At 43.9% G+C, this 13,908-nt stretch overlaps 1 protein-coding gene and 1 non-coding gene across 3 annotated transcripts in view; one reads left to right on the forward strand and one right to left on the reverse strand.

The window, feature by feature from the left end:
• SLC25A25 (solute carrier family 25 member 25) overlaps positions 1-13,908 on the reverse strand; it is a 34,985-nt gene that overhangs the window by 18,211 nt on the left and 2,866 nt on the right. The gene's annotated exons all lie outside the window — the stretch shown is intronic.
• Positions 5,311-5,395, forward strand: TRNAR-UCG (transfer RNA arginine (anticodon UCG)). Its single transcript has one exon. It is a non-coding gene; the product is annotated as a tRNA-Arg (tRNA).

Genomic DNA, 13,908 nt, shown 5'->3' on the forward strand with positions numbered 1-13,908 from the left:
AACATAAGCAGTGACCAGTCTCCCCCCCCCACCCCACCCCTGCAAAGCGACGCTTTGATAGTGGCGTTCACAACCATTATTTTAAAAACACAAGCGTGAGAAAATTTTCATGAACTGTGTTGGGGAGAGTGTACGGAAACACGCACCCTCACACGCTGCCGTGAGCGTGTAAATCAGTACAACCTCTCCCACGAGGAAGTTAGTCACGGCTTCCAACATGTCAAAAGCACAAATCCTATGATATAACAATTCTGCTTTAAGGGGCGCCTGGGTGGCTCAGTCGGTTGAGCGGCCGACTTAGGCTCAGGTCATGATCTCACGGCCTGTGAGTTCGAGTCCCGCGTCGGGCTCTGTGCTGGCAGCTCAGAGCCTGGAGCCTGTTTCGGATTCTGTGTCTCCCTCTCTCTGACCCTCCCCCATTCATGCTCTGTCTCTGTCTCAAAAATAAATAAACGTTAAAAAAAAATTTAAAACAATTCCGCTTTTAGCGATTTATCCTGCGGATACATTTGCACCTATGGGAAATCACATACCCATATATGATATATGTGTGATACATATACATGTAAGGATAAAATATGAGGATATATATATTTTTTGCAGCTGTGTTTATAATAGTACAAGTTTGGAAACAACTTCCAGGTCCTTGACAAGAGGAGCAGGTAGGTAAGATTCAGGCACACCCACACCTATCCAACTGTTATTAAGACATTTCTACCTACTGTTATGGAATGGCTTGCACATATCTTTTTAAATGAGAAAAGCAAGGTGCAGAAGAAAGGGGGTAATACGCTGCCATTGATTTCTCAGTGTGTATATGTGACAAATTATCTCTGCAAAGGCACATTAAAAATTAAAGAGGGGCGCTCTTTTTAAATATTAATAAATATTAATAAAAATGAAATGCGTGTTCTCTCAAAAACGAATAAACATTAAAAAAAATTGAAGTATGGTCTGGGGCACTTGGGGGCTCGAGAGGATAAAGGCAGGTGGTTTATTTTCACCAAATATCCTTAGATCTTGTGAAACTGAATCATGTGCATGTTATGACCACACACGCGTGCATATGTACGTAACTACAACTGTTTAAAAAGAAAACACGAGAAGCGAAAGCAAGATGGCCAAGCTTGCTCTGAAAGCTGAGGGGCCTGCATCAGTTGCCTTCTCACTGGAAACACGGACCAACCTTATTTTGAAGCAGTTTTGTGTGTTGACTAGATGTATAGTCTTTGGAGCCAGACCCTACATGTGAATCCTGGCCACCCCTTACTAGTTGCGTGAATAATGTCGGTCAAGCTACTTTAGCTCTCTGTGCTTTAATATCTGTGCAAAATGGAGATGGTAAAAGAACTGTATTATTACTTCACAGAATTTGTTAACCATGAAATTAGATAATTAGCTCTTGGGACACCCGGGTGGCTCAGTCGGTTAAGCGTCTGACTCGATTTCAGCCCAGGCTATGATCTCAAGGTTCGTGAGATTGAGCCCTGCATCCAGCTCTGTGCTGAGTGCATATCCTGCTTGGGATTCTCTCTCTTCCTTTCTCTCTGCCCCTCCCCTGCTCACGTGCTCTCCCTCTGTCAAAACAAGTAAATAAACGTTTAAAAAAATGTATCTATAAAGCATGTATAAACAGTACATGCTATTTTATTTTTTAAAAGATATTATTTTTAAGTAATCTCTACACCTACTGTGGGGCTCGAACTCACAACCTCGAGATCAAGAGTTGTGCACTCCACTGCGTAAGCCAGCCAGGCGCCCTCACACTACCTATTTTATTGACAGAAAGTGATGGCGAGTTCATGAAATTAATAGTTTTAATACTGAAGAAGAATCAGTCCAGAGCCCCAAACCCTCAACAAATTAGTAATCCTTTAATGAAGATGAATGTTGTTTTTAGGCACAAGGGGTCTGTCGAATTGGACATAGCAGTGTTTTGGGCCCCATGTGCAAACACAAGAGAAATCGCTTATGTAATAGATTACTGGCGTTTCATTTTATGGGCTCTTCCATCCCACAGAACTGAGCAAAAACTCTAGGGCTTTCCAGCCCAGATGGAATAACAGGGACTGATTCATCTTTCTGCCAACAGGCAACGAGACAGTGACTCCTGAGAGATCCACACAAATGAGGCAAGCCCTACAACCTGCCCCAGCTTCATGGCTGGAGTTACCAGGCTGTGATGCAGGGAGAAGGCACCCAGGTAGAGCCCAGCAATCTCCCTATGCTGAAGGCAAGCAGCTGGGGGGCCAGGAAGGTCAGGGCAGCTACAGCAGGACCAAGGACCGGGGAGGAAGGAACTGCACAGACGGTGAGCTCTGGGGAGCTGCTGAGGGCCCTCCTAGAGTCATGCAGCCTGCCTGTGAGGACACTGCCTGAGGGTGGGAAAAGAACCATCCAAAGGCATCCTGTTCCCACAGGACAGAATAGAAAACCTCATAATATAGGGAGGTTTGGGAAGGGAGCCCCAGAATGAAGCTCAAAAATATTCACAGTAATATGAGACTATCCAGCACCTAGTAAAATAAAATCCAATGAAAAATTAACAGGAATGCAAAGAAACAGGAAAAAATGACCCATATGGAGGACTGAAATCAATCAGTTGAAAGTGACTCAGAAATGACATGTATGATAGAACCAGTACACAAGAATACTCATAGGGGCTGGGTGGCTCAGTCGGTTGGGTGTCCAGCTTCGTCTGGGGTCATGATCTTGTGGTCCGTGAGTTCGAGGCCGGCGTCAGGCTCTGTGCTAATAGCTCAGAGCCTGGAGCCTGCTTGGGATTCTGTGTCTCCCTCTCTCTCTGCCCCTCCCCTACTCACGCTCTGTCTCTCTCTCAAAATTAAATAAACATTTAAAAAAAAGGAAAAAGAAAAGAAAAAAGAAAAACACACTGGATGGTGTTAGCAGCAGATTAGACGATGCAAAATAAAAGAATTAATGAGCTTGAAGACAGAGCAATCGAAACTTTCCAAAACGAAAGAGAGAAAAAAGGCAAAACCAAAAATGAACAGAGCATCAGCGAGCTGTGGGACAACCGCTAACAGGTTAATATGAACCAGAGTTCACGAAGGCAGGGACAGAAAAAACATTTAAAGAAATAATGGCTACATTTTTTCCCAAATTCATTGAAAACTACAAATCCACAGATCGAAGAAACTCAACAAACCCCACGGATAAGAAATATCAAACAAACAAACTACATTCAGGCACATCAAATTAAATTTCTGAAAACCAGCGATAAAGAGGAATATCTTAAAAGCAGATACAGAAAAAAAGACCCAATACATACAGAGGAACAAAGATAAGAATATCTGGGGACTTTCCCATCAGAAACTGTTAACCCAAAAAAACACCTACTGAAAGGAAGGCAAAATAAAAACTTTTCAGACTTATGAAAGCTGAAAGATTTTCTCACCAGCAGATTTGCATTACAAGAAATATTAAAGGAGTCCTTTAGGTAGAAGGAAGATCTAGGTTTACGCAAAGGAATGAAGAAGACCAAAATAGTAATTGTATAGGTAAATATAAAGGACTTTGTTCTTATTATTTAGATCTCTGTAAAAGATAAATTTAAAGCAAAAACAAAACAATGTATCGCGGGCTGATGACATATGTAGAAGTAAAAATATATGAGAACAACAGCCCAAAAGCTAGGAGAATAGAAATAAAAGTATGGTTGGCCCTTGAACAATGCAGAAGGTTGGGGCTCCAACCCTGAGCAGTTACAGATCCACTTTTGGGGCGCCTGGGTGGCTCAGTCGGTTAAGTATTTGGCTTCGGCTCAGGTCATGATCTCGCAGTTCATGATTTCAAGTCTGGGGTCCAGTTCTGTGCTGGCAGTGTGGAGCCTGCTTAAGATTCTCTCTCTCTGACCCTCCGCACCCTCTCTCAAAATAAATAAATAAACTTAAAAAAAAAAAAATCCACTTTTAGGGCACCGGGGTGGCTCAGTCGGTTAAGCAACCGACTCTTGATTTCGGCTCAGGTCTTGATCTCGTGGTTTGTGAGTTCAAGTCCCACATCTGGCTCTGTGCTGACAGCGCGGAGAGCCTGCTTGAAATTCTCTCTCTCCCCTTCTCTCTCTGCCCCTCCCGTACTCTCTCTCTCTCAAAATAAGTACAATAAATTTTTCAAAAATCCACTTTCGATTCCCTAAAAACATAGTAAGTCTACTGTTGACCAAAAGCCTTACCGATAACATCAACAGTTGATTAACACATATTTTGTATATGTATTATATACTGTAGTGTTAATAAAGCTAGAAAAAGCAAATGTATTAAGAAAATCATAAGGAAGAGAAAATATATTTACAGTACTGTACTGTATTTATTTTTTAAAAATTCATGTAGAAGTAGACCACCGCAGTTCAAATTCATGTTGTTCAAGGGTCAGCTGTATACTAACATTGCCCCCCACCTCTTTTAAGTTCATTTATTTATTTCGAGAGAGAAAGAGAGGAAGCACGGGCACAAGTGGGGGTGGGGCAGAGAGAGAGGGAGAGAGAATCCCAAGCAGGCTCCATGCTGTTAGCGCTGAGCCCAGTGTGGGGCTCCATCTCATGGACAGTGAGATCATGATCTGAGCTGAACTCAAGAACTAGATGCTTAACCAACTGGGCCACCCAGGCCCCAAAGAATCTTAAGGTATTTAAAGAATTTTTTTTCACGTTTATTTATTTCTGAGAGAGAGACAGACAGAATGGGAGTGGCACAGGGGCAGAGAGAGAGGGAGACACAGAATCGGAAGCAGGCTCCAGGCTCTGAGCTGTCAGCACAGAGCCCGATGAGGGACTCAAATCCACAAAGCGTGAGATCATGACCCGAGCTGAAGTCCGGTGGGTAACCTACTGAACCACCCAGGTGCCCCTCTTCAACTATTTAATATAATATCAGTTAAGTTAGGCTGTGGTAGGTTAAAATGTATGTATATTATAATCCCTAAAGCTACCATTAGAAAGAGAGTTACAGCTAGTAAGGCAACAAAAGAGACCAAATGGAATCATAAATAATACTCAACTGACCCAAAAGAAGGCAGAAAGAAAGAGAAGAGTAGATGGCACACATAGAAAACAAATAGCAAATAAAAAGGTGGTAGATTCAGGGGTGCCTGGGTGGCTCAGTCAGTTAAGTGTCCGACTTCGGCTCAGATCATGATCTCAGTTTGTGGGTTCGAGCCCCGCGTCAGGCTCTGTGCTGACAGCTCAGAGCCTGGAGTCTGCTTCAGATTCTGTGTCTCCCTCTCTCTCTTCCCCACCCCCACTCTCACTTTGTCTCACTCTGTCTCTCAAAAATAAATAAATGTAGGGGCGCCCGGGTGGCTCAGTCGGTTGAGCGTCCGACTTCGGCTCAGGTCGCGATCTCGCGGTCCGTGGGTTCGAGCCCCGCGTCGGGCTCTGGGCTGATGGCTCAGAGCCTGGAGCCTGCTTCCGATTCTGTGTCTCCCTCTCTCTCTGCCCTTCCCCCGTTCGTGCTCTGTCTCTCTCTGTCTCAAAAATAAATAAACGTTAAAAAAATAAAAAAATAAATAAAATAAATAAATGAATGTAAAAAAAAATTAAAAAAAAAAAGGTGGTAGATTCAAACCCAATCATATCAATAACAACAGTAGATACGAGTGGTTTAAACATCCCAATTAAAAGGTAGAGATGGGGGGCGCCTGGGTGGCTCAGTCGGTTGAGCGGCCGACTTCGGCTCAGGTCACGATCTCACGGTCCGTGAGTTCGAGCCCCGCGTCGGGCTCTGTGCTGACAGCTCAGAGCCTGGAGCCTGTTGCGGATTCTGTGTCTCCCTCTCTCTCTGACCCTCCCCCGTTCGTGCTCTGTCTCTCTCTGTCTCAAAAATAAATAAACATTAAAAAAAAAAAAAAAAAAGGTAGAGATGGTCAGTTGGGATTAAAAAAGCAAGATCTAGCTATATGTTGCCTACAAGAAACATTTTTTAAATACAGAGATACGGGGCGCCTGGGTGGCTCAGTCGGTTGAGCGTCCGACTTTGGTCCAGGTCATGATCTCACAGTTCGTGAGTTCGAACCCCGTTATCAGGCTCTGTGCTGACAGCTCGGAACCTGGAGCCTGCTTCAGATTCTGTCTCCCTCTCTCTCTGCCTCTCCCCCACTCGTGCTCTGTCTCTCTTTCTCTCTCAAAAATAAATAAACGTTAAAAAAATAAAAATATATATATAGACATAAAAATAGGTTAAAAATAAAAGAAGGGACAAAGATCTCCTGTACCACGTTCATATTAATCCAGAGAAAACTGGAATGGCTATATTACATTAGACAAAGTAGATTTCAGAGCAAAGGATGTTATGGTGGGCATTTCATAACAACAAAAGGGTCAATGCATCAAGAGGACATAAGAAGCCTAAACGTTTCTGTATCCCATTATAGAGCCTCAAAATACATGAAGCAAAACCAACAAAAGCGTAAGGAAAAGGAGACAAATGCACCATCATAATCAGAGATCTTAACTCCATTCTTTCAACAACTGGCAGAACAAGTAGACAGAAAATCAGCAAGGGCACAGAAGGCTTGGTTGGGCAACATTATCAACCACCTTGACCTAACTGGCATTTATAAAACACTCTACCCATCAAGACTGGAATACACATTCTTTCAAAGTATCCACAGAACAGATTCTGGCTCACAAAACGTCTCACTAGATTTAAAAGGGTTCAGCTTGTACCAAATATGCTTTTTGACCATAGTGGAATCAAATTAGAAATCAATGGCAGAAAGATACCTGGCAAATACCTAAATATTTGGAAACAACGTAACACAACGCTAAATAATCCATGCGTCAAAGGAGAACTCAAAAGACAAATGAGAAAGTATTGGGGCACCTGGGTGGCTCAGTCGGTTAGGTGTCTGACTCTTGATTTTGATTCAGGTCATGATCTCACAGTCGGTGAATTTGAGCCCCGCGCTGGGCTCCGCGCTGACAGTGCAGAGCCTGCTTGGGATTCTCTCTCTCAAAAAATTTTTTAAAACTTAAAAAAAAAAAAAAGAAAGAAATGAGAAAGTATTTCAAATGGTGTGAAAGCAGAACACATAAAAAAATCTGTAGGATGTTGCCAAAGCAGTACTTAGATGGGAAAGCCCATACTAGAAAAGAAAGGCCTCAAATCAGTGACGTCAACTTCCCTCTCAAGAAAGCAGAAAAGAACAAAATAAACCCAGACTAAGCAGAAGGAAATAATAAAACTAGGCAAGGGAGAGGCACCTGGGTGGCTCAGTCGATTGGGCATCTGACTTCAGCTCAGGTCATGATCTCACAATCCAGGGAGTTCGAGCCCCGTGTTTCGCTCTGCGCTGACAGCTCAGCCTAGAGCCTGCTTCGAATTCTGTGTCTCCCTCTCTCTCTGCCCCTCCCCTGCTTGCACCCTGTCTCTCTCTAAAATCAATAACCACCACCAAAAAAAAAAAAAAAAAAAAAAAAAAAAAAACACAAAAAAAACCACCAAACTAGGCAAGGGAGAGACAATGCCTCCTTCACCTTAAAATCTGCACCTAAGACAGATCAATGAAAGTTTGTTCAATTGCATACTTTGCCAGTATTTTTATTTTAAAGCACTTTCTCTTGTATCTTTGGTTTCCTCGTGGGTTAATGTGGTACATTGCTCTCCTTATATCACACATCATCACCGAAACCAGGGGTACCGGGTGGACCAGTAGTTTCTTTTGGGTTATGTGCAATTCCTATAATACAATTCTTCCACACTTCGCTTTCTTGGGTAAGAGAGCTCACCCATATCCAGAGACCGGGCTAGCAAGTATAACCCTCCCATAATTATTGCTTATACACATCAACAGAACCTAGTGAAGATGGGGGCTAATCACCAGCAGAAGTTACCCACTCTTCCAAGAATCCAGAAAACCAATTTTGCTGGATAAAAACGGGATCTCCCATACTTTTCAAAGAAAACAGATTCCAATGGAATCGACGCCCCCGTGGGAGCCCATTCCAAATTATCCTAAGGAACTGCCCAGGGTGCAAAAGGCCCCTAGAGCAGGGCACAGAAGAACAGCTAGAGATTCCTGAGGAGTCTTGTGACAAGGCAGAGAGGGATTTCCCACGACTGGCTCCAGAGCCACGTTCCACGTCTGTGTCTACCAGTTTTAACCACCTACTACCTATCTTAGCATTATTTACCATTCAGAACAGCTGTTGTCAAAGGGAAGCCTATTAACACTTTTTTTTAACTGAAAAATGAAGCCAGATTTTATTTGACAGAAAGCCAGACCGATTTGCCTTGAAAATGAGGACTGGCTTGGCCAAGTGGGTTATATGGAGACAACGAGGCAGAGCCAGGCCCTTGCCTCCTCTGGCATCCGTGAAACCAAGGCATCGAAGATGACAGTTCTGTAGTGATGACAAAGGTGAAATCCCCCAGTTTATTTCCATTTTAGGAAGTAAAACCAAAAACTCTAGCTTTGGCCGAAAAAAAAAAAAAAAAAAAAGTCCCCGAAGGACACTCCTTTGACTGTGGGAAAGCGAAGTGCACTTCTGGAGAAAACTCCTGGGAGGGCTTCTGTCTACTCCTGGTGAACAGCCAGTCCCCACTGAGGCCCCAAGTTCAAGGTCAATGCCTACGAAGACGTCTTTTTCTCTTCTCTAAAAGAAAGTTAGAGGCGTACAAGATTAACCCGATTTTCAAGCATAGGATTTTGAGATGTGACACGTAAATTAAAGGTCTATGGAAGCAAGAGATCACGTGGAAACATGGCATAATATTTCTGGGGTGTGCTTTTAGAAGGGCAGGATTCTCCTTGCGGCAAGCGTTAAGGGGGAGGGGCAGGATGCGGTACTGAGGCCAGCCAGTGAAAACCCAATCACCCAAAATGATCGGAAATTTCTCAACCAATCCAAACTTGATCAGTGGGAGCCAAACCCATGGGCACAGGCTGAGTCAAATTTCTGCACCCACTTTATCTTCATCCACACCTTCTCTTCTCCCACTCAAAAGGGCAGACCAGCGGATTTATTATTAAAGCAACATTAAATGTTTTCAGTTTCTTAAAACTGGTTTCAGGCTCACAGACTCAAACTGAGATTGGATGAACGGTGCAAAAATAGCTCTCCCCAGCTGCTTGCTCTGTACCGAGTGAGGACTGCAGAGAAGAGCCAGGACAGGGGTGTGAAACCCAGCCACCCGCTGCCTTCAGCAAAGACACTGCTTGAGGTGTGAAGGGCAGCCTTGGGAATTCTGTGTAAGCATAACTGGTTTATACCAAACCAGTTCTTAAGAAACAATTCAGAAAAGGCATATTTTAGCTATAGATTTATTAGATGCTACCTCTTATATTGGCTAAAGAAACTCTAGCAAGAGTAATAGCATCTCCCATGTGAATGAATGAAATAAGGATAATCCATAAATGCATTATCACTAAGGGGTGCTCCAGGGACCTTACCTTCCCCCCTCTAGTGCATCTGTTGACCCTGGACAAGTTGTATTAGCCTCTCTGGGCTGCCAAGAGGGGAGACCGAACTGGACAAACCTTGAAAACCTTTCCAGTTCCAACATCGCATGGATTCAGACTCAGCCTAAAGGCATTAACCAAAAGGAGAAGCAGGTTTTGCACACGCGGGACGGGGGGCGGGGGGAAAGGCCAACAGATTAATGAAGGCGGGGGCTGTAGCCGGCTGGTTTTAACCAACAGGACTATTCAACTTTGTCACCCACAGCCAAGATTTCACAGTTTGTGCTCGTTCTAAACTATCCTCTGCCCTCCTCTTTTCACCATTGGCATTTCAATGGCCTTTGAGAGTTTTCCAACACACAATATAGGTGGTTTTCTTTGTGTTTTGGTAAGAAGAGTCACACGTCAGACTCCAGCCGAGGAGGGAGGGCTGGAGGAAAGAAGGCATGAGGCCAGGGGTTGTTGGGAACAACGTAGAAGGCTTCACAAAGCAACAGCAGGAACAGGGACAGCCACCATCTCCAGTTTCCCCTTTGGCCCTAGAAAATGAGTCATGACTCACCTCCTTTTCAAGCTTCCTGGCCTAGAGTTTAAAGCAGATAAGAATCTCCTTAAGCTCTACCTTTGTATTCATTTATTTACTTTATTTTTTATGAAACTTTTTTTTTTAAGTTATTCAGTCCTGAGAGAGGGAGACAGCAGGAGCAGGGGAGGGGCAGAGAGAGAGAGGGAGACACAGAATTCAAAGCAGGCTCCAGGCTCTGAGCTGTCAGCACAGAGCCCGACCCGGGGCTTGAACCCATAGACTGCGAGATCATGACCTGAGCCGAAGTTAGACACTTACCCGACTGAGCCATCCAGGCACCCCAACTTGGAAGGTACACCTTTAAGACAAAAATTTCTCCTTCTTTTTTTTTTTTTCCCCTTAAGGTATTGTGTTGAGTCTTTTATATCTCATACTTAGGAAGAGTGTACCTATCATTTTAGTCCCTCCTTCCTGGGCACCATCAGGGGTCCTAAAATGCTGAGCGGGTGTTATAGGCAGATGCGTCAATGTCATGAACTGGGAAAATAAAAGTTGCAAAGCCTTGAGGTCTAGTGAAGTATCCACAGCCACGGAAGCAAGGAGGCAGCGCATGCTAAGCTAAATTAGGCTAAATTAGGCGGAGTCAAAATCCTGCACTCTGCTACTGCCTTTGCCTTAAGCCAGCCTGACCTCTGAGTCTCAGTCCCGCTTTTGCAAAATAACGAGGTTGGCGAGCTTATCTCCAAAGGTTTGAAGTCAGCTCCACTTGAGCTGCCATTTTCACAACTTCACAGTGAACTTCAGACGTCAGAGAAGGCCATCCATGGCTCACGAGGAGGCGGGCAAAAGGCTTGTGAGAGCCCATAAGGGCCCAGTGCCATCCAGGGGAACATCTGGGCTAAAAAGACTTCCTTAGGTGTAGAGTGAGTCTCCCATTTCAGTAACTTAAGAGATTTCCTGCCAGCAGGGTTTCTTTGTTTCCATCTTCCTCAAGTCTGCCGGGCCCAGCAACCCACATTCCTTCTCGAAAACAGAAGGCCCTCTCAGCTGAGAGGAAGGAGACCTGGGTGCTATACAACCTTAATTACCGATGTCCCCAGACATTCTCTTTCCTTCTGTTCCGCTCTTCACCTAGGCAATCTGGGAGACACTGTAGATGACTACAACCAAGGCTGGGCATCTTATTTTCAAAGACTCAGTGGACGAGAAAGTTACTTTGTGTGGAACACCTAGGTATCAGACACTCTGCTAGGCTCTTTATATACTTTATCTAATTCAATCGCACAACAACCTTAGGAAATAGGTATTCATACCGCCATGTGTCTGATACGGAAACCGAGGCGTGGAGAGGTTGAGGGATGTGTTCAAGGTCACACGGCTAGCAGGCAGCAGAAACAAGTTTTGCACCCAGGTTTTGTACCACAAATCCTGTGCTGGGCTTTTTGTTGTTGTTGTTTTTAAGTTTATTTATTTATGTAACTCATCCCTACACCCCACGTGGGGCTTGAACTCCCAACCCCAAGATCAAGAGTTTCATGCTCTTCCAACTGAGCCAGCCAGGCGCCCCTGTACTGAGTTTTTGAAAACAGTTTTATTGAGATAAAATCTGCACACCATACAAATCACCCATTTATACAATTCAGTGGTTTTTAGTGTATTCACAGATAGGTGCAACCATCACCATGGTCAACTGTAGAACATTTTCTCACCTCAAAAAGAGCCCCCAAGCCCTTTAGTTATCATCTTATCTCTCCGTTCCCTTCCCCTCCCAGGCCTAGGCAACCACTAGTCTACTTTCTGTCTTTATAGCTTTCCCTATTCTGGACTTTCATATAAATGGATCACATAATACATGGTCTCTGTGACTGGCTTCTTCGACTTGGTGCAATGTTTCCGAGAGGAGTCTGTACTCCCGTGGTATCCTGCCTCAGATGAGGGACCCCGAAAGGTACAGACAGCATATCAAGAAATGCATGATAAAACCTGCCTTTAGCAGCAGCAGAAATTATAGAAAGATAAGACAGCTGTTTTCAGATACTTACAGAGTCCTTGGATCACTTGGGGCAAACGGGTAGCATTTTCTGATGCAAGCAGACTGTCTGACATAAGAAAGAACTCACAATGACCCCAACGAGGTCCACAATGGAATGAGCCGGACGGCCGTCTATTAAGGATGCCATAGGAGGAAAGCTCCCCACACTAGGTGGGGAGGCTGGCCTCTGATGGCCAGTGACCCTCCCAAGACTAAATTCTTTGATTCTGCCAAATTCACATTAGTATAAGAAGAAATGGTTAAAAATGAAAAGTCTGCCCAGATTTAGGTTAATGAGACTAGTCCAAATGGATAAGTAGAGTTGTGTTCACCAGATTCACCTTGAGGCTGTCCTCAGCACGACTGGAAATGAATACCAGCAAAGTTATTGTTTCTCTCAGTCCCCTGTGGTTTCTGTGAGGCTCCAACAATTAATGACTCTTTGAACATCTAAGGAATCCAGCTGCAGATCCAGATGAGGCCCACTCCGGTATATTCCTGTTTTATCATTTGGTCTTAGGGGTACCTCATTCCACCTTTCCAAATGGTAATGAATTAAAAAAAAACAAACAACCTTCTAGTTGACTTGATAATTACTGCAAGCCAGGAACCAATTTTGCAACAATAAAACACAATCAGTTTAATATACGAATTCAATCCAATCTGCAAATAGCATTTTTCTTTTTCTAATGGGCCATTATATCATATTATATTATATTATATTATATTATATTATATTATATTATATTAAATGTTGTCCATCCCCTTTCTATGATAAGACTCTTTCTTCTGCAGATGATCTCACCTAAGTCTGGCCATCTAGGTAAATACCTTCCTCACAAAAGGCCAAACATTTAAAAGGTATAGAGTTCGGGGCGACTGGCTGGCTCAGTGAGAAGAGCGTGTGACTCTTGAACTCAGGGCTATAAATTCAAGCCCCACATTGTGTGTAGAGATTACTTAAAAATAAAACCTTTGAAAGAGAATAAAGTAAAAGGTATAGAGTGCAACAGTACCTTCTGGGATTAAGCAACACCAACATGACATTGGTAATCTTCTATTCAATTATTTCAAGTCAACAGATATTGCCTCACTATACGCCGCTCAGGTCAGGGGGAGAATTAGGGCAGGGTGGATTCTCAGTTTTGGATAGGATAATCTCTGGATAATCTTGAAATCTATTTGGGGAATAACAGATGTGGTTCTAAATGGATCTCTCCTCATCCGTTGTGGGCCCGGGACGAAACTCTCTGTGTGTCCCTTGGAAACTGGTAGAGTTAGAGAGGAGTGGAGGAGGAATCAGAAGACAGTTCCAGTTGCTTCTCTGGCGTAATTCCTCAGTGGCCAAATGGTCTTTTCGGACCTCTGTTCCTTGCTCTGTAAAATGGGGTGAAAACACGGTCTTGCTTCCTTCACCACGTCATTGTGGGGCTCAAACTCCATGGCGCATATGCCAGTCTTTTGAGTGAGCAGACTCAACAGGCCTTCTGGAATCCTCACCTGCCTGAAACACCAGTCCCTTAAGAGGGCCCACAAGCCTCAGCGGAAGGGACAACTGTTTCCATGTCACCCCGTTTGCGTTCTCTAATTGGCTGCCTGAGCTCTAACCGAGGTTTCAAATTTGTTTTAAAAAAAAGATGGTGTTTGGTCACGTGCAACTGCCGAAATAGGCAATCTATAATTAGCTCCAGCTGAAGCCTCATCTCCCAAAGTCACTACTGGTGTCGTCATCCCTTTTCTTTCTTTAACAAGCCCTGCCCCTCTTTTGTCCTAGGACGGGCTTCTGGCTCACATGCCCTTTACAAAGAAGATTTCCCTGGCTGGCTGCCATGGGTTTCTCTGCCCACTTCCATTTTAAGTTATTTTCCCTCAGCTGTCCCAATTTCTTCCGAAATAAAGGCAGGTGCCAAAAAACGGCTGGTTCGTGTCT

Source organism: Neofelis nebulosa, chromosome 12 (genome assembly GCF_028018385.1).
Source record: "Neofelis nebulosa isolate mNeoNeb1 chromosome 12, mNeoNeb1.pri, whole genome shotgun sequence".
NCBI classification, from domain to species: domain Eukaryota; kingdom Metazoa; phylum Chordata; class Mammalia; order Carnivora; family Felidae; genus Neofelis; species Neofelis nebulosa.